The sequence below is a fragment of the Hyperolius riggenbachi genome, chromosome 5 (assembly GCF_040937935.1).
Source record: "Hyperolius riggenbachi isolate aHypRig1 chromosome 5, aHypRig1.pri, whole genome shotgun sequence".
Lineage (NCBI taxonomy): Eukaryota > Metazoa > Chordata > Amphibia > Anura > Hyperoliidae > Hyperolius > Hyperolius riggenbachi.
The window spans coordinates 344,121,079-344,143,915 of record NC_090650.1 but is presented as its reverse complement, the minus strand read 5'-3'; the positions used below and the strand labels follow the sequence as shown (position 1 = coordinate 344,143,915).

The 22,837-nt window shown below is 48.2% G+C and overlaps 1 protein-coding gene across 5 annotated transcripts in view; it reads left to right on the top strand.

The window, feature by feature from the left end:
• TMEM68 (transmembrane protein 68) overlaps positions 1–22,837 on the top strand; it is a 77,025-nt gene that overhangs the window by 2,695 nt on the left and 51,493 nt on the right. The window contains exon 2 of one of the 5 annotated variants that reach the window (XM_068237396.1): positions 4,034–4,105. The exons of 2 other annotated variants lie outside the window; for them this stretch is intronic. The gene's annotated coding sequence lies outside the window, so the exon portion shown is untranslated. Of the gene's footprint in view, positions 1–4,033; positions 4,114–22,837 lie in introns of all 5 variants that reach the window. 2 more of the 5 variants (XM_068237393.1, XM_068237394.1) reach the window with 2 other exon arrangements.

The window sequence follows — 22,837 nt, the reverse complement described above, 5'->3', positions numbered from 1 at the left end:
TTCTTTGGGTTGATGGGCAGTGCCCATGTCAGTGTTCTCCCCAGGCTCTTTTAGCCGGGTGCTCCACCCGGCTAGATTTGGTGACCACCCGGCTGTCATCGGCTAACCTCCTCACATCCTCCTATGCTGTAAGCAGAGTTGCCCTGCATTTTCATCTCAACCCACCCGGCTACTATTTTTTTGTCACCCGGCTGGAAAAAAATTCTGGGTAGAACACTGCATGTGGTGCAGAAACTCTCCAGTACTGCCAGGCTGTCCTGTAGGCCCCTTTCTGTTGGGGAGAGCAGCAGGAGATCATCTGCATACAGCAGGAACTTCACCTCGTGGTCATGCAAGAGGAGGCCTGGTGCTGGGGAGGATTCTAGGGCTACAACCAGTTGGTTAATGAATATGTTAAAGAGCGCTGGGCTCAAACTGCAGCCCTGCCTGACTCCTCGACCTTGCTTGAAGAACGCGCTTCTTTTCCCGTCCACTTTCACACTGCGTTGGTTACCAGTATATGAACTCTTGATCCTGGTATACTGGTAAAAAGAGTGGCACTCGCAGCTGGAGAAGTGGGTGCCAAGCCTCAGTGGATCCTCGCACCCAGGAATCCTATCCAGAAGTCAGAATGGTGATGGAGGCTGGCACATCCAGAGTAAAAAAGCTCTTTATTGTGAAGACATTAAAAACAGTGGTAATACAGCGACAGCCCGCTGTTTCAGGTGTCAGCCCTTTCTCAAGCTGTTTCAACCATAAATACTGAGTCAAGCACGCATACTTAAATACTGCCCACCCTCAGTAACATCCAATGAATTCAAATCCCAAACAGCCAATCAATTACCTGTATTGCCCTGCGGACCTGGATGAAAACATATCTCTAACATGCAAGCGCAGCCGCTATGGCATTCACCCTGTGTCGTCATTATGATCAACAGACACACCATCCGGCTTCCTATTCGCCGCTGCAGGTACACGTGACTAAATATTGCGTGACGCTACCACGCCGGCGCCACGTAGGGTGCGCTCATGCGTCATGCATATACAAAGATACGCTATAGACCAAAACGTAACTGGATGCCGCCCACTGGGCGGAACTATCCACACGTAATATGTAAACACAAAACTGCCCAATCAACGGCAGTAGCAGGTGAACCCAAGCGCGGCGTCACCATGGCAACCCCACATGTAAACATAAACAACCTCACCACGTCCCTCAGCGGCGAATCCAATGTCAGTAGGTCTGTAACATCAAGGCCCGCAGATGCAGGGAACCGAAAGCTCTGTAAAAAAAGAGCACAATATACATCAGAACATACAGCAAAAACATGACTAAACATTAAATACAGAAACCTAACTCATATTCACGATTGAGACCTCCACTCCCCAAAACCCCCAACCTTCTTATCCACCCCGCCTCTCTCCGCAATAGTTCATTAGTCCTGCTGTGCTTCCCCTCCAAGAGCTCGGTACCCCATCAATAATTTGTACTTTCAATTGTGATACACTATCACCCATCTGAGTAAAGTGAGATGAAACTGCTTGCTTCATATCACCATTGCGGATAGCACTTTTATGGGAACAAATCCTGTTCCCTAACCTTTTGTGTAGTCATGCCCACGTAGCCTAAGCCACATGGGCATTTCAAATAATAAACTACAAAACTGGATTCACAGGTATATAAATCCCTAATCCTGTATTTAGTGCCTTTTGTGGGATGGAAAAATTCTGGGCCCTTATTAATATGTCCACACAGATGACAACTCAAACAGGGATAAGTACCCACTTCTGGACATACATTGACACCGACGGAGGAAAGGGTTCTTAACTACGGATTGAACTTTTGCCCCACCAATCTGCCTGATTTTTTTGAGATCGATCAAGAGCTGTTTCGGTTCTTTAGAACCATTAAACTTAAGCATTTTTTCGGGACAATATCTAGCTTTGGTGATAGACAGGGTCCAGGGGATGATACTACTCTATCCATAAGAAACCTGGGACTGAGAAATAAGAGTACCTTTATGCCATCTGGGAATGCCATTATTGATAATTTTTGCAAATTGGTGATGGAAGACATTGGGGCACTAGAGAGGGAGCAACAGATTAAAAGAGTACAGTTTAATCTTACTAAGGAGGAGTATCTTGCACTTGAAAATCTCAAAAAAAGAACTGAACTCACAATACGACCCGCCGACAAGGGCGGAGCCGTTGTGGTGTTGGACACGAAGTACTATGAGGATGAGATCAGAAGCCAATTATATCAGGTTGAGGTGTATTGCAAAATTGCACAGGATCCGATAGTTTCTATTCAGCAGAAAATTAAAGGCATAATTGATAAAGCTAAAACTCGAGGGGTGATTGATGATAATCTTGTGAAATTTCTTGTACAGGAAAATCCTATGACGCCAAAGTTTTACACTCTACCTAAGATACACAAGAACCCGTGCCGTCCACCGGGGAGACCCATTGTGGCCGGCACGGGCTCAGTATTTGTTCCAATTGCACAATTTCTTGATAAGTTATTGCAGCCCTTAGTTATGACACTTGATTCTTATATCAAGGATACGAGCATGTTTTTGCAAAAGATTGGGGACCTTGGCGTAGGAGGAGATGATCTCCTCCTGGTCACTTTCGATGTTGAGAGCCTCTACACCTCCATCCCACATGATGGGGGTGTGGAGGCCATCGATTGGTTCCTCATGACAAGATCTGATCTTTCTCATGACCAGCGATTATTTGTGCTTGAACTGTTGAATGTGATCTTACGTCTTAACTATTTTTCATTTCAGGGCGAATTTTTCCTGCAGCTGCGGGGCACGGCGATGGGGTCGAACGTGGCCCCGTCGTATGCTAATTTGTACATGGGACTCTTCGAGGAGGCTTTTGTCTACTCGAAACGTCTTTTTCAACGACATGCTAAATGTTGGTATAGATTTATCGATGATATTTTCTGTATATGGGCGGGGCCGCGTTCGACCCTGGATCAGTTCCTCATTGACTTGTCCCAATGCTGCAAGGAAATCAGACTTACCAGTCATGTGAGTAGGGATCAGGTAACCTTTTTGGATACTATGATCATTAAAAAAAGATAATGTGTTAATCTCTGATCTTTATGTGAAAGATACAGATTGCAATTCATTATTGCATTATAACAGTTTTCATCCCCCCCATGTTAAAGATGCAATCCCCAAAGGTCAGTTCACTAGACTAGATAAAATTGTGACTTGCCCGGAGAGTCTTAATGAAAGGCATAAAGATATGTCTTATAATTTCCAACAAAGAGGATACCCCTTGCAAGTATTAACACCTAGTGCCAGATCAAAAAAGAAAAAATGTAACAATCAATTCCACCTCCCATTTGTGTCAACATATAATACTTGTAGTATCCAGGTTGGCAAGATCATTAGATGCCATTGGCATCTTTTAAGCAGTGCTTTTCCCAGTATTCCAGAATTCAGATACCCCCCTCTTCAATCTTTCAAACAAGCACCTACAATCAGGGATAAGGTTTTTTACCATTCCCCTGTGGAACAGGTGTCCAACAGGAGAGTGGGTACTTATCCCTGTTTGAGTTGTCATCTGTGTGGACATATTAATAAGGGCCCAGAATTTTTCCATCCCACAAAAGGCACTAAATACAGGATTAGGGATTTATATACCTGTGAATCCAGTTTTGTAGTTTACTATTTGAAATGCCCATGTGGCTGAGGTTACGTGGGCATGACTACACAAAAGGTTAGGGACAGGATTTGTTCCCATAAAAGTGCTATCCGCAATGGTGATATGAAGCAAGCAGTTTCATCTCACTTTACTCAGATGGGTCATAGTGTATCACAATTGAAAGTGCAAATTATTGATGGGGTACCGAGCTCTTGGAGGGGGAAGCACAGCAGGACCAATGAACTATTGTGGAGAGAGGCGGGGTGGATAAGAAGGTTGGGGGTTTTGGGGAGTGGAGGTCTCCATCGTGAATATGAGTTAGGTTTCTCTATTTAATGTTTAGTCATGTTTTTGCTGTATGTTCTGATGTATATTGTGCTCTTTTTTTTTACAGAGCTTTCGGTTCCCTGCATCTGCGGGCCTTGATGTTACAGACCTACTGACATTGGATTCGCCGCTGAGGGACGTGGTGAGGTTGTTTATGTTTACATGTGGGGTTGCCATGGTGACGCCGCGCTTGGGTTCACCTGCTACTGCCTTTGATTGGGCAGTTTTGTGTTTACATATTACGTGTGGATAGTTCCGCCCAGTGGGCGGCATCCAGTTACGTTTTGGTCTATAGCGTATCTTTGTATACGCATGACGCATGAGCGCACCCTACGTGGCGCCGGCGTGGTAGCGTCACGCGATATTTAGTCACGTGTACCTGCAGCGGCGAATAGGAAGCCGGATGGTGTGTCTGTTGATCGTAATGACGACACAGGGCCTCCGGTGAATGCCATAGCGGCTGCGCTTGCATGTTAGAGACATGTTTTCATCCAGGTCCGCAGGGCAATACAGGTAACTGATTGGCTGTTTGGGATTTGAATTCATTGGATGTTACTGAGGGTGGGCAGTATTTAAGTATGCGTGCTTGACTCAGTATTTGTGGTTGAGACAGCTTGAGAAAAGGCTGACACCTGAAACAGCGGGCTGTCGCTGTATTACCACTGTTTTTAATGTCTTCACCATAAAGAGCTTTTTTACTCTGGCTGTGCCAGCCTCCATCACCATTCTGACTTATGAACTCTTGATGACATCATAGATTCTACCTCCTATTCCGCTCTCTAGGAGTTTTAGGAAAAGGCCTGGGTGCCACACCGAGTCAAACACCTTCTTAAAATCCACAAAGCAAGTGTGTACTTTGCTGCGTGAGCTGTGGACATGGGTCTTGATAAGGCTGTGCAGTGTGTAGATGTGGTCGGTTGTGCGGTGGTTTGGCATGAACCCAGCTTGGCTTTTGCTGAGTACGTCCTGCTGTGTGAGGAAGGAGAGGATCCTTTTATTGATGATGCTGTTAAACAGTTTCCCCAGTGTACTGCTGACACAATTTCCCTGTAGTTTGCTGGATCATATCTGTCCCCATTCTTGTAGATGGGTGTTATGAGGCCTTCACTCCAGGCCTGAGGAAAGGAGCCCGCACTCAGTATAAGGTTGAAAAGTCTTGCGAGTGCCTCATGTATGTCCGGGGGGCTGTATTTGATCATCTCTGGCAGGATGCCATCGGTACCGCTAGCCTTCTTACATTTTATCAGCTTTGTTCTTTCTCTTATTTCCTCCATCGTGATTGGTGTATCCAGAGGGTTTTGAAAGTCCTTCATTGTCTCCTCCATGTCCTTCAGCTTTGCGGCTATTTGTTTCTGTTCCGGGGTTTGGGCATTTTCTGGGATGTCTTTGTAGAGGTCCCTGAAGTAGTGGAGCCAGATGTGGCCATTTTGGATGTGTAGAGGGCTCTTCTTGGGCTTTGTCCCAATGTGGTTCCAGGTCTCCTCCAGAATGGAGGGAGTCCTCCAGCTGTTGGAGTTTGTGGGAGATGTGGCTCTGTTTTTGCTGTCTGTCTCTCTCTCTCTCTCTCTCTCTCTCTCTCTCTGTCTCTCTCTCTCTCTCTCTCTCTCTCTCTCTGTCTCTCTCTGTCTCTCTCTCTCTCGTGTGCAGTCTCCTCTCTCCTCTCTCTCTCGTCTCTCTCTCTCTCTCTCTCTCTCTCTCTCTCTCTCTCTCTCGTCTCTCTCTCTCTCTCGTGTGGCAGTCTGTGTCTCTCTCTCTCTCTCTCTCTCTCTCTCTCTCTCTCTCGTGTGGCAGTCTGTGTGTGTCTCTCTCTCGTGTGGCAGTCTGTCTCTCTCTCTCTCTCTCTCTCTCTATCTCTATCTATCTCTCTCTCTCTCTCTCTTCTCATCTCTCTCTCTCTCTCTCTCTCTCCTCTCTCTCTCTCTCTCTCTCTCTCTCTCTCTCTCTCTCTCTCTCTCTCTCTCTCCTCTCTCTCTCTCTCTCTCTCTCCATCTCTCTCCCCCAGGTGTTTGCAGTAGGTAGTGTCCCATATACACTGGGCAGTGTATATATAGAAGACTCCTGTATATACAGGGGACGTCCTGTAGTGGTGTTGTACAGTGTGTAGGCTGAAGATGAAAATGATGGTGGTGCCGCTCTCTGGAAGCCACTGGATAGTGGTGCAAGTATCTGTATAGACAAGGGGTGAGGGGGAATGGGGAGGAGAGAGAGGAGAGCGCACTCAGAAGGGTAGCAGTTGTCCCTGGCAAGCCTGCCGGGGAATGATCTCACCTTTAGGACTGACTGACTAGCCCATATGGGGTCTGTCAGCAGTCTAGCGTTGTCCCTCTTTATGCCGGGGACGCAGGCAGCAGTGGTGCTTTCAAACAGGATCGGTCACATCAGCTGATCTCCATAGATGGCCGCTCACTGGGTCTTGCTGGATGTAGTGCCTGGAGGCTGTGTGTGCAAGTTTGTTAGCTGCACTCTGAACTCCCACTATGTGTGGGGATAGAGTGTGCTGCTGAAGGTTCCTGGAAGGTGCAGTGCGTGCAGAAAGGATACACGGCAAAGTCCGTGTATGGTTGAAAAAAGTATAAAATGTTTGTTTTTTGTCTCTCCCTCGTGTGGCAGTCTGTCTCTCTCTCTCTGTCCCCCCCTGGTGTGGCAGTCTCTCTCTTTGCCCCCCCCCCCCTGGTGTGGCAGTCTCTCTCTCTGTCCCCCCTGGTGTGGCAGTCTCTCTCTCTGTCTCCCCCTGGTGTGGCAGTCTCTCTCTCTGTCCTCCCCTGGTGTGGGCAGTCTCTCTCTCTGTCTCCCCCTGGTGTGGCAGTCTCTCTCTCTCTCTCTGTCCTCCCTGGTGTGGCTGTCTCTCTCTCTCTCTCTCTGCCCCCCCCCTGGTGTGGCAGGTCTCTCTCTCTGTCCTCCCTGGTGTGGCAGTCTCTCTCTCTCTGTCCCCCCTGGTGTGGCAGTCTCTCTCTCTCTCTCTGTCCCCCCTGGTGTGGCAGTCTCTCTCTCTCTCTCTCTCTCTCTGTCCCCCCTGGTGTGGCTGTCTCTCTCTCTGTCCCCCCTGGTGTGGCTGTCTCTCTCTCTGTCCCCCCCTGGTGTGGCTGTCTCTCTCTCTGTCCCCCCTGGTGTGGCAGTCTCTCTCTCTCTGTCCCCCCTGGTGTGGCAGTCTCTCTCTTTGTGACCCCCCCCCCCCCCCCCCTGGTGTGGCAGTCTCTCTCTTTGCGCCCCCCCCCCCCCTGGTGTGGCAGTCTCTCTCTCTCTCTCTGCCCCCCTGGTGTGGCAGTCTCTCTCTCTCTGCCCCCCCCCCCCTGGTGTGGCAGTCCTCTCTCTCTCTCTCTCTCTCTCTCTCTGTCCCCCCTGGTGTGGCAGTCTCTCTCTCTGTCCTCCCTGGTGTGGCAGTCTCTCTCTCTGTCCTCCCTGGTGTGGCAGTCTCTCTCTCTGTCCCCCCCTGGTGTGGCAGTCTCTCTCTCTGTCCCCCCTGGTGTGGCAGTCTCTCTCTCTGTCCCCCCCTGGTGTGGCAGTCTCTCTCTCTGTCCCCCCTGGTGTGGCAGTCTCTCTCTCTCTCTCTCTCTCTGTCCCCCCTGGTGTGGCAGTCTCTCTCTCTCTCTGTCCCCCCTGGTGTGGCTGTCTCTCTCTCTGTCCCCCCTGGTGTGGCAGTCTCTCTCTTTGCGCCCCCCCCCCCCCCTGGTGTGGCAGTCTCTCTCTCTCTCTCTCTCTCTCTCTGCCCCCCTGGTGTGGCAGTCTCTCTCTCTCTCTCTCTCTGCCCCCCCCCCCCCTGGTGTGGCAGTCTCTCTCTCTCTCTCTCTCTCTTCTCTCTCTCTCTCTCTCTCTCTCTCTGCCCCCCTGGTGTGGCAGTCTCTCTCTCTCTCTCTCTCTCTCTCTCTCTCTGTCCCCCCTGGTGTGGCAGTCTCTCTCTCTCTGTCCCCCTGGTGTGGCATTCTCTCTCTCCCTGTCCCCCCTGTTGTGGCAGTCTCTCTCCCTGTCCCCCCTGGTGTGGCAGTCTCTCTCCCTGTCCCCCCCTGGTGTGGCAGTCTCTCTCTCTGTCCCCCCCTGGTGTGGCAGTCTCTCTCTCTGTCCCCCCTGGTGTGGCAGTCTCTCTCTCTGTCCCCCCTGGTGTGGCAGTCTCTCTCTCTGTCCCCCCTGGTGTGGCAGTCTCTCTCCCTGTCCCCCCTGGTGTGGCAGTCTCTCTCTCTGTCCTCCCTGGTGTGGCAGTCTCTCTCTCTGTCCCCCCTGGTGTGGCAGTCTCTCTCTCTCTGTCCCCCCTGGTGTGGCAGTCTCTCTCTCTGTCCCCCCTGGTGTGGCAGTCTCTCTCTCTGTCCCCCCTGGTGTGGCAGTCTCTCTCTCTCTCTCTCTGTCCCCCCTGGTGTGGCAGTCTCTCTCTCTCTCTGTCCCCCCTGGTGTGGCAGTCTCTCTCTCTCTCTGTCCCCCCTGGGTGTGGCAGTCTCTCTCTCTCTCTCTGTCCCCCCTGGTGTGGCAGTCTCTCTCTCTCTCTCTGCCCCCCCCCCCCTGGTGTGGCAGTCTCTCTCTCTCTCTCTCTCTTTCTCTCTGCCCCCCCCCCCCCCCCTGGTGTGGCAGTCTCACTTCTCCACCTAGGGTGGCCATCTCCCTCACTCCCCCGGTGTGGCTGTCTCTCTCTCTCACCCCTGGTGTGGCCGTCTCTTTCTCCTCTCTATCCCCCCCCCCCCCGATGTGGCTGTCTCCCTTCCCCCCATTGGTGTGGCTGTCTCTCTCTCCCCGCTCCCCCTAGGGTGGCCATCTCCCTCACTCCCCCGGTGTGGCCTGTCTCTCTCTCACCCCTGGTGTGGCTGTCTCTTTCTCTCTCTATTTCCCCCCCCCCCCCCCCCCCCCCCCCTGGTGTGGCTGTTTCTCTCTCTCTCTCTCATTCCCCCCTGGTGTGGCAGTCTCTCTCTCTCTCTCTCTCTCTCTGTCCCCCCTGGTGTGGCTGTCTCTCTCTCTGTCCCCCCTGGTGTGGCTGTCTCTCTCTCTGTCCCCCCTGGTGTGGCTGTCTCTCTCTCTGTCCCCCCTGGTGTGGCAGTCTCTCTCTCTCTGTCCCCCCTGGTGTGGCAGTCTCTCTCTTTGTGACCCCCCCCCCCCCCCCTGGTGTGGCAGTCTCTCTCTTTGCGCCCCCCCCCCCCCCTGGTGTGGCAGTCTCTCTCTCTCTCTCTGCCCCCCTGGTGTGGCAGTCTCTCTCTCTCTGCCCCCCCCCCCTGGTGTGGCAGTCTCTCTCTCTCTCTCTCTCTCTCTCTCTCTCTGTCCCCCCTGGTGTGGCAGTCTCTCTCTCTGTCCTCCCTGGTGTGGCAGTCTCTCTCTCTGTCCTCCCTGGTGTGGCAGTCTCTCTCTCTGTCCCCCCTGGTGTGGCAGTCTCTCTCTCTGTCCCCCCTGGTGTGGCAGTCTCTCTCTCTGTCCCCCCTGGGTGTGGCAGTCTCTCTCTCTGTCCCCCCTGGTGTGGCAGTCTCTCTCTCTCTCTCTCTCTCTGTCCCCCCTGGTGTGGCAGTCTCTCTCTCTCTCTGTCCCCCCTGGTGTGGCTGTCTCTCTCTCTGTCCCCCCTGGTGTGGCAGTCTCTCTCTTTGCGCCCCCCCCCCCTGGTGTGGCAGTCTCTCTCTCTCTCTCTCTCTCTCTCTGCCCCCCTGGTGTGGCAGTCTCTCTCTCTCTCTCTCTCTGCCCCCCCCCCCCCCTGGTGTGGCAGTCTCTCTCTCTCTCTCTCTCTCTCTCTCTCTCTCTCTCTCTCTCTCTCTCTCTCTGCCCCCCTGGTGTGGCAGTCTCTCTCTCTCTCTCTCTCTCTCTCTCTCTCTCTGTCCCCCCTGGTGTGGCAGTCCTCTCTCTCTCTGTCCCCCCTGGTGTGGCATTCTCTCTCTCCCTGTCCCCCCTGTTGTGGCAGTCTCTCTCCCTGTCCCCCCTGGTGTGGCAGTCTCTCTCCCTGTCCCCCCCTGGTGTGGCAGTCTCTCTCTCTGTCCCCCCTGGTGTGGCAGTCTCTCTCTCTGTCCCCCCTGGTGTGGCAGTCTCTCTCTCTGTCCCCCCTGGTGTGGCAGTCTCTCTCTCTGTCCCCCCTGGTGTGCAGTCTCTCTCCCTGTCCCCCCTGGTGTGGCAGTCTCTCTCTCTGTCCTCCCTGGTGTGGCAGTCTCTCTCTCTGTCCCCCCTGGTGTGGCAGTCTCTCTCTCTCTGTCCCCCCTGGTGTGGCAGTCTCTCTCTCTGTCCCCCCTGGTGTGGCAGTCTCTCTCTCTGTCCCCCCTGGTGTGGCAGTCTCTCTCTCTCTCTCTCTGTCCCCCCTGGTGTGGCAGTCTCTCTCTCTCTCTCTGTCCCCCCTGGTGTGGCAGTCTCTCTCTCTCTCTGTCCCCCCTGGTGTGGCAGTCTCTCTCTCCTCTCTCTGTCCCCCCTGGTGTGGCAGTCTCTCTCTCTCTCTCTGCCCCCCCCCCCTGGTGTGGCAGTCTCTCTCTCTCTCTCTCTCTTTCTCTCTGCCCCCCCCCCCCCCCTGGTGTGGCAGTCTCACTTCTCCACCTAGGGTGGCCATCTCCCTCACTCCCCCGGTGTGGCTGTCTCTCTCTCTCACCCCTGGTGTGGCCGTCTCTTTCTCTCTCTATCCCCCCCCCCCCCGATGTGGCTGTCTCCCTTCCCCCCATTGGTGTGGCTGTCTCTCTCTCCTCCCCGCTCCCCCTAGGGTGGCCATCTCCCTCACTCCCCCGGTGTGGCTGTCTCTCTCTCACCCCTGGTGTGGCTGTCTCTTTCTCTCTCTATTTCCCCCCCCCCCCCCCCCCCCCTGGTGTGGCTGTTCTCTCTCTCTCTCTCTCATTCCCCCCAGTGTGTCTGTCTGTCATGTCCCAGTGATTACAGCTTTTCATAATGGGGGCGTCAATTTCGGCATTTTATTTTTAGTGACCTTTAATTATGCATTGTTTTTTTTGTTTTTTGTTTTTTTTAACTAAAACTGGAGTATTTTGTATATATTAGCATGTTGGCACTCTGTTATATGTTAGTGAATTTTGGGTTGCAGTTTGGGCACTTGGCTTCTAAAAGGTTCGCCATCACTGGTATATCATCTATTTGCATTGAATTTTACATACACAAAAATAAAAGTATGGCATATGGTATTCCACATAAAAAAATAAGCTTCCTATATGCCAATATAACAATATATACTAACAGGTAGTAGGTGAAAAATAAATGGTTAATAAAATATGAGCATGATAAAAACAAGTTGGAACTGTCACAAAGGAGTCAAAGTAGTACCACAAAAGTTCATTAAAGGCAACCTGAACTGAGAAGTATATGGATTTTTCCTTTTAAAATAATACCAGTTGCCTGACTCTCCTGCTGATCCTAGCCACAGCCCCTCAGCAAGCATGCAGATCAGGTGCTCTGACTGAAGTCAGACTGGTTTAGCTGCATGCTTGTTTCAGGTGTGTGATTTTTTTCGGCTACTACTGCAGTAAAAAGAGTCAGCAGGACTGCCAAGCAACTGGTATTGTTTAAAAGGAAACATCCATATCCCTCTCAGTTAAGGTTCCCTTTAAGGAAGAAGAGCAAAAAAAAAGCACAATAAAAGTGAAAGGACTTGAATCTCCAAGGATTCAGGTAAAGTAAAGGAGACTTGCGCCTGCGCAGTAGAGCGGACCGACAGAGATCGGCTATTTCCGAGCAGAGAGCCACTACTACGCCTGCGCTGAAGCCGGGAAAAGTAAATATATACTTCCTCGCTGTTCGGAGGGGCACTCACACTCACAAGCCTTTTGATTTGGTCGAGGCTTGCCCCCATCTTCCTGTGTCCTATGGGGGTCATAGGACACAGGAGGATGTGGGAAGCCTCGACCAAATCTAGAGGCTCCCCCCCCAGGGGATTGTTTTTAGTTACAGATTCTCTTTAAATAGAAACTGAGGGGAAAAAAAAGACTTCACTTGGGGGGTACTTACTTTGGGAGGGGGAAGCCTCTGGATCTTATTGAGCCCAATCGGAAAGCCGCTACTTTGCCTGCCCTCTATCCTGGTACATAAATATTTACCTCCCCGAGGTTTGGGGGCTTGCAGCGCTGGAACGCCAGGGTGGAGGACGATGGGGGAAGCCTCATTAGGATCCAGAGGCTTCCCCCTCCTGAGGTAAGTATCCCCCGGGGTGAGGGATTGGGTGTTCTTACAGATTTTCTTGAACGATAACAGCTGTAAGCCTACTAGCCATACGTGGTTGTATCCCAATAACGTAAGCAGTTTACATTCTACCTGAGTTTCCCAGACCTCACTTCATAGCTTGGCAAATGCTTTCCAAAAAGGTATAATGTGTACGCAGTCCTAAAAAAATATGGAGCAATATTGGCATTTCAACAACAAGCTGATGAGTTAAGGTTCCAGTTATTAATATCTGGGATTCTGTCAGGGCTGTGGAGTCGGAGTTGCAGCAATTTTGGGTACCCGGAGTTGGTCATTTTATAAACTGAGGAGTCGGGAGTCGGATGATTTTTGTACAAAATCCACAGCCCTAGTAAATATTAGACTAAGGAGTCGGAGTCTAGGAGTCGGAGACGGAACCATTTTGGGTACCTGGAGTCGGTGGTTTCATAAACAGAGGAGTCGGAGTTGGAAGATTTTTGTACCGACTTCACAGCCCTGGGTTCTGTACCACATAAAAGGAACATTATGATTTTCTTTATATGCATTGCATATAGGGAACAAGGGGGATGCCCTCCAGAGTATTTGGCACAATGTAATATCCATAGATAAGCACTGTGACCATTTGGTCATATATCTATGATTAACCACTTCAGGACCACAGGCTTACATCCCCCTAGTGACCATGGCATTTTTCACAACACAGGGCTGTGCAGCTTTGTTAGCTTGCTGCACAGTCACACAACTCCTTTTATTGTCCTTAACAGGACATTCTTTTGTAGGTGTCTGATCTCTCCTGCGATCCTTTGTTTTTGTTTTTTTTACTCAGTATATACAGTCTGACTGTCCCTCCCACCCCCCTTCCCTGTCATGAATTTTTTTTAGGACAGCTATCCGTTCTCTTCTCCGCCTCTCATAGGCATCATTTCATTCTGAAATCTATTGGAAATCTGTTCCTAGTGTGTGGCACACATCAGATAGATTCCTGTCCGATTCGACTTGACAGGCATCTGACAGAAATCTATCTGATGGTCGACTCTGCTGCAAATCTATAAGTGTAGGGCCACCTTAACTCTTCCTGTACTGGAAACAATAGCTGTGCTGCTTATTTTCTATTTCTTATCTGTACTACACATACAAATCATTATATCATAAGTTTATTTTCACTTCAGATTCCCTTTAATGGGGTCCATGTATTCAGGAGACATCTCATTTCAGAGATAAGCGGAGGGAAATTGGCAGCATATAAGGAGTCATAGTTCGATGTAATTTTGATGCCTAGGTATTTCAGGAAGGTAGTGCACCATGTAGATGGGAATGAAGATTGGAGATGACAAAGTTTATCTGGTGGGACATTGATTGGTAAGGCTTCCATTTTGGATTTTACTTTGTAGATGGACAAGTGTCCAAATTCTTTGAGAGGCTCATGCAGATTGGGAAGTGTGGTATGAAGGTCAGAAAGGTGAGGAGAATATCGTCCGCAAACAGCAAGAGCTTGTACTGTTTATTCAGAATACATTTATTTGGCCAAATAAGTTTGCACTTACAAGTTATATAACTTGGCAGGTGCTTAACAGACACATAAAACAATACAAGGATATATATTATAAGTCAAGGACAGTATGTAAGTTATAGTGGCAGTGAACAGGGTGAGAAGTGTTGATTTTTCAGTTCTATGTTGTAATGCATTCAAGTCCTAGCAGTCCTATTGTGGTTCTGCATTAAGCATGTCTACCACCTGAGGGAAGACGCTGTTCCTGTGCCTAGACGTTTTAGTTGCAACTGACCGGTATCTAACTCTTGAAGGCATAACCTGGAAGATAGAGAGAGCAGGGTGAGAGGGGTCCGTGGCAATCTTGGTCACTCTTTTTCTCCATCTTCTTGCATAAAGATCCTGCAGGGAAGGTAAGCTACATTCCCCAATTGGATACCCGATTCCCTGATTGCGGAAGCTAAGGGTTCTATACATAAAGCAAAAGAGTGCAGGTGAAAGAGGACATCCCTGTCTGAAACCATTTTGTATTAGGAACATATGTGAAGTCGCATGCAGGAGTTTTACCTGAGCAGATGGAGTGGAGAAACCTGACATTTTAAAGCCCTAGTTCAGCCTCACACTTTACAAATGCATATGGTAGTTCATTAGCACAAATTTTGCAATAAATCTATTGAAAGGGCAGCACGGCGGCTTGCCTTGAACTGCTGGGTCCCCAGTTGAAACCCAAAAACATATAGATACGTTAATTGGCTTTCCTTTAAAATTGGCCCTAGACTATGACGGAATATGACTAGAATGTGAGCACCTCTGAGAGACAGTTAGGGCTTGCTCACACTACAAGAGCTTTTCCAAGCACTTTGTGATTTTAAAAGCTCTTGCTAATGTTATCCTATGTGAGAGTTCACACTGGGGCGATGTGATTTTGTAAAAATCCCCCATAGCATTGCATTAGTAAAAGCTTTTAAAATCTTTAGTGTTTAAAAAGCTCTTGTAGTGTGAATCAGTCTTACAGCGATAAGACTATAAACACTGTACAGTGCTGTGGAAGAGGTTGGTGCTATATAAATACTAAATAATAATAACCTGGCTGGCTTCTGCAAGTTTCTCCTTTTTTTTTCATCTAAAAGAGAATTTTTATTGGACAGAAATTTGTCCACACTCCTCCCATCATACCTAACATGAGGTAGTTAGACAGGAGCTGAGAGAAGGCAGCAGCCATGCTCTTCCTGGGATCACAGGTAACTGACTGGGACCCAGTAACATATCCAACTACATCTAATCCATGTGCTGAGGTCCCGCCCACAGCCTGATTGCCTCAAGTCCACCGCAGCTTAGGCTTCTGGCAGTGGGCTGAGGTTCTGCCGACTCCGACTTCTGCCTCACACTAAATTTCCCCCAGCCACAAACCTTTATCCTCTAAAATGCCTAACCCAAAACTTCTTTCTCTCCATGCCTAACACTAACACCATCACTCCCCGCCTCACACACACACACACACACACACACACACACACACACACACACACACACACACACACACACACACACACGGTCCAATGCAGTGGCAGTAACACTGCGCGAAGAAGAGATTTTCCTGTATTGCAGAATTAAAATGTGACTGACAGGCCATGGGTGGTACCTAGGTGCACATCCTCTGGTCAGAGTCTACCAAATGGCTGGACTTGGCAGAGATTTTGCTGGGTGCCCTCAGGCATACTGGTACCAATAAACTCTTTTATGACCAGTACTGCAGCTACAGCTGTGTCTTATAACAAGAAGGCCCTGCGCTAGGGCCCCTGTGCCCCTCTTTTGTGGCACTCCTCATTATATTCCCTAGTAGTTTAGTGCTGCTTCCTTATAAACTTCCCTGGTAGGTTAGTGGATTCCTGGCTAGGCTAGTTAGAAAACCAGGGGTTATGAGTACAACGGCAGTGTGCTCAGGTGGTAGACAAATGGCTACGTTTTGGTAATAACGTGTTTAAAATTACTTAAAGCCAATGGGTACCAATTTAAAAAAAAAAAAGTTAGATACTCACCTAAGGAGAGGAAAGTCTCGGTCCTAATGAGCCTTCCCTCTCCTCTCCCAGTGCCCGGTCCTGCTCAGAATCCCCCGTAGCAGTATTCGACCAGTTCGGTCAAATACTGCCACTTCGGAAGTCTTCGGGAGCACTCGGGCTCCCGAAGACGGGACGCTCCATACTGCGCATGCTCGGGTGCCCTCTATGACGCACTCGCGCGGGTCTATGACGCACTGCGGCGTGCTGCTGAAGACTTCCGAAGTGCCCCGCGGCGGGGGATTTGAACGGAGCATGCACCGGGAGAGGAGAGGGAAGGCTCATTAGGACAGAGCCTTCTCTCTCCTTAGGTGAGTATCTGACTTTATTTTTAAATCGGTACTCATTCACTTTAAAATTAGGCTCTCATCAATAATGCACCATACCGGTATTACTGGTTTTGCACGTCAAGGAAAACACAATGTTATATCCTACTATGTTTGCATTACAATAAATTAGCCAGAGCAGCTACCCAGTGCTTACAGATTTTATTAACTGTTCAGAGATATGCTACTGTGTCAATTTACCTTATAAAAACAGTGCAGATAGTTTAAAAGTAAATTATTGGGTCAGGGACTAGCACAGAATTCTGTTTTAACAGTATACACACAGTCTGTGTGTTTTATACTGTACATCCTGGGGTTGACATGCCTGTTTTTTTTAGTAAAAAGGACCTCTGGAGCTCTGACAGAGTGACCGTCAGGTTCTTGGTCATCTCCCTGACTAAGACCCTTCCACCCGATCACTCAGTTTAGATGGCTGGCCAGCTCTAGGAAGGGAAGCAGGCAAAAAGGACACCATACATTTGGGGGCTGCCATAGGCTGTAATAGCAGGGCTCAGAGGGTAATTTGGGTGCTGGCAAAAGATGGAGCCCAAATTACAAGAAAAAGTGCAATTCGACTGCCAGCAATAGGCAGCCAAATTCTTTTTTTTTTTTCTCTTCAGAGTCAATGGTGGTCTGGAGGGGGAGTAGTAATTAACGCCGCCAGGACTTTTTCAGGAGTAGGCCGAGCCATTTTTTAGCTTCACCCTGCACCCAAATTTCCCGGCGCTATTTGGTCAGGGTGCTTGGTTGATGAAATTCAAGTGACGAACCTCAGGAACCGAGAGAGTAAAAAGGAAACCGAAAACGCCAAGAAAATACAGAAAACAACGTTATACAAAATGTAAGGAGGCACCCCAATGAAGTATGCGATAGTTAAACGTGGGTAATGAAACAGTCTTACCTCAGGTAAAAATATTTATACTGGACATAGGAAAAGACGCCATGCGGTTTTCAGGCACTCCCCCTCCACGCAGCTGCATAAGACACTGTACCGTAGACCTGAGGAAGTGGGAAGGTCCCGCAAAATGCATAGTCTTTTTTTATGTGTCCAATAAAATTATCTTTAAACCTCCTACCTGAGGTAAGACTTTAATTACCTATGTTTACTTATTGCATACTACATTGGGGCATCTCCCCCCATTTTGTGCACAGCTCTAGGAAGAGTCCTGGGCCCATATGCAATTCACTATTTCACCTAAGTTTTCTCCTAGGTGATATTTTTACAACTTTTTAGGTCACCAGCAAGCAAGAAAATGCTCAAAATAAATTTGATATTACCTTATCACCAACTTTTGGGTTCTTTTTGAACTGTAAAATGCTGAAAATTTACTTTAAAGAGCAATTCGACTGCCAGCAATAGGCAGCCAAATTCTTTTTTTTTTCTCTTCGGAGTCAGTGGTGGCCTGGAGGGGGAATAGTAATTGAGGCTGCCAGGACTTTTTCAGGAGTAGGCCGAGCCATTTTTTAGCTTCACCCTGCACCCAAATTTCCCGGCGCTATTTGATGAAAATTATCTCCTAGGAGATAACTTGGGTGAAAAAATGGGCCCTGGTGGTTTTGAACTTCTTCCACTTAATTGTATTGTACTGTATTAGCTAGGCCTATCTTTAACATTGAGTCCGAGCTCACGAAAAAACAACAAAAAAAAATCTACTTATCCGGGGCTTCCTCCAGCCTCTTGCAGCCGACATATCCCATGGCGCAGCTCCGCTCTCACCCGTTGGCCCGGGGTGTGCGAGCGCCACTGTAAAAGTCCACTTTGTTCCGGAGTTTATTGCACAGGCGCAGAACTACTGAGCCTATGCAGTACACTCCAGATAACATGCACTTGATTGACAGCGGCGCTCGCACACCCTGGGCCGGCGGCGGAGATCGGAGCTGCAGTGTGGGACATGTTGGCTGTAAGAGGCTGGAGGAAGCCCCGGGTAAGTAGAATTTTTTTTATGAGCTTGGATTTTCCCTTTAACCTGGCATCAGCCAATCCCCCCCCCCCTCCCCCCTCTTTTAGAAGACTACAGACTAAATTTATTTCATAGGAAAAAAAAACCCAAAACTATTGTGTATGAAACCTGACACCAAACACGTGTGAGCCCCGGGTAAGTATCGATTCATGGTACTACATGATCTCTGGTTTCCTTTAAGCCACACCCCTAATCACGCATGCCCATAAAGATTTCATACTGTAGTAACAATATGTTGTTTTATAATTCAAACCACACTGGTTCTTTCTATCCTGGTTCATTTTCCTTTGTATTAACATTTGAAAGTAAATATATCAGATTGAAATGGGTTTAGAGTCAGTTAAAACACATTTGTGATGTTACAAAAAATTAGCCTCTTAGTGACATGATTCTGTAAGGCACAATGGAAGACTATGTCCTATAGTGTAAATACAGTGCATATGCAAAATTGATGTTTTACTACCTATGGTAGCAGTGGCGTAGCTAAGGAGCTGTCCGCCCCGATGCAAGTTTTACAATGGGGCCCCCCAAGCAGGTGCAAGAAGGGGATGAGGAACAGTTTGTTAATGGTTACTGCTATTCAAAGTATCTATAGGAGTGATTATTATGAGCACAGGACCAATAAGGGCCCCGATGCGGTTGCAACCTCTGCAACCCCTGTTACTTCACCCCTTTATGGTAGTAAGCTTCCCCTGAGAACAACCATACAGATAAGTTTATGCAAGCTCCTGTGCCCTCAATAGAGAGATGCAGCGCTACCCACAGAGGACATTGCTTGTAAACATTAAGGAAACGCGTGTCGACACGCTCACTGAATAGAACATGCCTGATCCCACCGACATTGCCAAATCTCGTCCACCCACTCCATATCTCCTATTTATCTTTGCAGTGTAAACATCCCAGTTACATAGCAGCCACGGGTAATACTTGCGTTGTGCAATGAGATCCTCACGCCACAGCTTTCACCATCGGACCGGATGGGGGCATAGCTACATTACCACTATGTAAAATTCAGCATCCATTGTATCCCCCTTCCAGCATGCTGTGCATAAGCAAGCACAACCTGCTCAGTTGCACATGCGCAGTTTGGATGAGAACGAATAGAACGCTAGGGAAGGATACAGCATAGCTCCCAACTGCCCCTCTTTTTGGAGAGACAGTCCTTCTTTGGGAGCCCTGTCCCTCTTTCCTCCTCATTTGTCCCTCTTTCTATGTAAATATATATATTTCTCTACTAAAAAATATGCTTGATTGACTCTAAACTTTATTCCCATCCTTTAAATTGATATATTAATTTTAAAATGTGAATATGAAGGAAAATGAACCAGGATAGAAAGGAACAGTGTGGTGCGAATTATAAAACATATTTTTCTTATGAAATCTTTATGGTATGCGTGACTAGGGGTGTGATGGGGGCGTGATCAGGTGGTGTGTCAGGGGCGTGGCTTAAGTGTCACGCTTTCTCATCTTAAAAAGTTGGGAGAAATGATACAGTGGTGCTGAACTTCATGTAAGACCAGCATGCCGTGCTCGCAGGGCTGGCTTTATGTTGCTCTGAGCTCTTTTACTGGGAGCATGAGCAACGCATTCTATCCAATAGCTGATGGACTCCCACACAACACCGGAACATATACATACAACAACAACAACAACAACAAATAACATTTGTAAAGCGCTTTTCTCCCGTGGGACTCAAAGCGCATAAGCATGGCTCCGACCATCGTGGTACAGGGGAAGAATTTTATAAATCTGGAAATGCCAGGCTAAACAGGTGGCTTTTCAGTCTGGATTTGAATAGCTCCAGGGATGGTGCTGTCTTTACTGGGTGTGGTAGGGAGTTCCAAAGAGTAGGGGCAGCATGACAGAAGGCTCTGTCTCCAGATTTTTTAAAGTGCACTCTGGGAGTGACCAAGTTTATAGAGCTTGCTGATCTGAGGTTGTGAGGGGTGTGGTGCAGCTTCAGCAAGTCCTTCATGTATCCAGGGCCCAGATTGTGCAGGGATTTGAATGTCAGCAGTCCAATCTTGAAGAGTATTCTCCATTCTACTGGTAGCCAGTGCAGTGAGCGAAGGATCGGTGTAATGTGACAGTGGCGAGGCTGGTTTGTTAGCAATCTGGCAGCAGCATTCTGCACTAATTGCAGGCGACGCAAGTCTTTTTTGGGGAGGCCAGCATAAAGGGCATTGCAGTAGTCCAGCCGTGATGTGATGAAGGCGTGGACTAGGGTTGGAAGATCCTCTGGGGGAATCAGATGTTTAATCTTTGCAGGGGCGGACATACCGCCATGTAACTACACAAGGGCCCTTCAAGTAATGTTTTTTTAAGGGCCCATTAAGTGTACCAGTGGTTAGTCACTTTATTATTTTAGTTTGCCGCCCACTGCAAGCACCCGGTGATCAATTCTTTTGGCCTGCCTGTGCCTGCACCATCCGTTTGACACATAGACTAGCAGCAGACCAGGAGTGATGTTGAAGGCCGCCACACCCCCTAAAGTTTTCCTGCGCACATACAGATGGAGGAGAGGAGATGGCACAGAGGCAGAGCTGCTGCAGGACTCTGGAAGAGAACGAGTCAGTGAAAGCACCTTTCCTGGCTATGGAAGCCACTGTCAAAAAAAACGAGTAAGAGACTCCATCCCCCATGTAAATGTTCCAAATTCTTATCAAAGCACAACGCGTACATTTTATAGTCTTGTCTTCCCATCCCACTTACATTCAGGCTTTCCAACTACATGTGGCTCTGGCTCCTAGCTCTGCCTCTGTACTAACATCCAGGCAGTCTTACTGGACTGCACACTGCACCATCTTTAATCAGTTAGTCAATCAGTCAGTGCTAGATTGATTTAATGCAGATTTTAGTGATACACATCCAGGTTCAAATTGGTACATTATTGAATGATCCTCTTTCTCTCCTTCTAAAGTAAAAGTGACTTTCTCGTGTAGGGGGAAGGCACATTTTGGTACTAGTATACTTTAGGGGACCCAGCAGGAAACCTCATTGGGAACAGTTTCTCAATCACTGCTCCCTCTACAGCACAAAGCATTGTGATTGGCTGAATAGTGTGGCCAAAGTCTACTACAACCTATCTGAAACCTAGCATTTCCAGAAGGCGCCGTCCACCCAATCACGTTACCGGAATTTTCCTATGAGGTTTCCTGCTGGGCCCCTAAACTAGACAAGCACCTACATTTTTTTTTCCCCGTTGGTTAACTTAAAGTGTACCTGAGAAGAAAGGATGGAAAGGTTTTATACATACCTGGGGTTTCCTCCAACCCCCTCCACTCAGATAGCTCACTCGCCACCGTCCTCCTCCGCCTTCTGGATGTTCCGATAGAAGCCTCGTTATCTCAGGCCAGTCGGCGTACTGCCCATGCTCCTTTTGCAGTACTACTGCACATGCGCATAACTCTCCCAGCGGCAGGAGCACAACAGGGGAGCTTGCGGACAGACTGTGCCTGTGCCCACTGGGTGAAGAGGACGGGGCATCTAAGGGAGCTTCCAGGAGGCTTTGGATGGCGGGGAGGGGGCGATCTGTGTGGAGGGGCTGGAGGAAGCCCCAGGTATGTAACTTTTACATCCTTTCGGATATATATATATATATATATATATATATATATATATATATATATATATATATATATATATATATATATATATATATACATACATGGACTGGGGACAAATTTGCAGGAATTCACAGGTCTGTAATGGTTGTTACAATATTCGCTAGTTGTCTAAACACTAGGTTATTACTGGTGAAAGTGAAAATATAATTCAATAGTTAGTAATCGGTGTAAGTAGGTGCAGCTAGGCGCCAGCATGTTGTTTTATTTCTTGTTGGATGCTTTTAAATTCATTAATGTATTATTTAATTATGTTTGAAGTTGTAATCCACTCCTGACCTGTATGAGATGACTGTATACTAGCTTAGGACAATTTTGTTTTGACTTGGCCATGAATGATATATCCAGGGTGTTTTTTTTTTTTTTTTTTTTTAAAGATCTACTTACCTGGGGCTTCCTCCAGCCCCCCCTGGCTGCTTATGTGTCTCGGTCCGCGCCCAGCCTGTCTTCCAGGGCCCCTCCATACCAGCTACCGACCTGGGGAGGTTGGCGGCTACAGCGGCGGGAATGCGGTGGTTTAGTTAGGGCAAAGATGTTAAGCACATTTTTTTAAATAAAAAGATTGTTTTCAGGAGACTTCAGAGTCCCTTTAAGCAAATGTATTCAGCTTTTTTTTCCCCTGGGATATTCTTGCTCTGTAGCATCATAATGCATTGATTTGATCTAGTCGCTGGTGTTTCGCAAAAGCACGGGCACCTATGCTTCCTTGTGTTTTTGTTTTTTTTTTTGTTTCTTTTTACGTTTTCCAACTGCCCCCACATGTGCACCACTTCCATTTGCAGGCTATAATCATGCTGAGCAGACTACCATTTTGTTTTTCTGCATGTTCAATTCAGCCAAAACCAAATCAGATCATGAGGAAAAACAAAATGGCGGCTAGCTCAGCATGCTTATTAGAGCCTGCAGCCAGTGGCGTAGCAATTGGGGGTGCAGAGTTTGCGATCGCATCGGGCCCCTAGGAACCCTCCCTCAACCATGGTATTAACTCTTTATTGGTCCTGTACTGATAATATTCTCTTCTATATATGTTTTGAATAGTAGTAATCATTAACACACTGTTTCCCATGCACTTTTTGCATTTCGGACACTGTGGTTGCCCTTGATTGGTTTTGGTGCACTGTATTAATTGTTTAAAATAGAGTGCTTAGGGGGCGCCAATGTGAAACTTGCACTGGGGCCCACAGCTTCTTCCCAATGCCACTGACCATAGATGCGAAACGCTAGCTAGCAAATGAAAGCTTAGGAAATATATGATTGTATCCTCTCAGCAGCTCTGTAGGGTTGCGAAATTGAGAAAACCTGTTCTAATTATTTTTTGAAACTATACCAGTTGCCC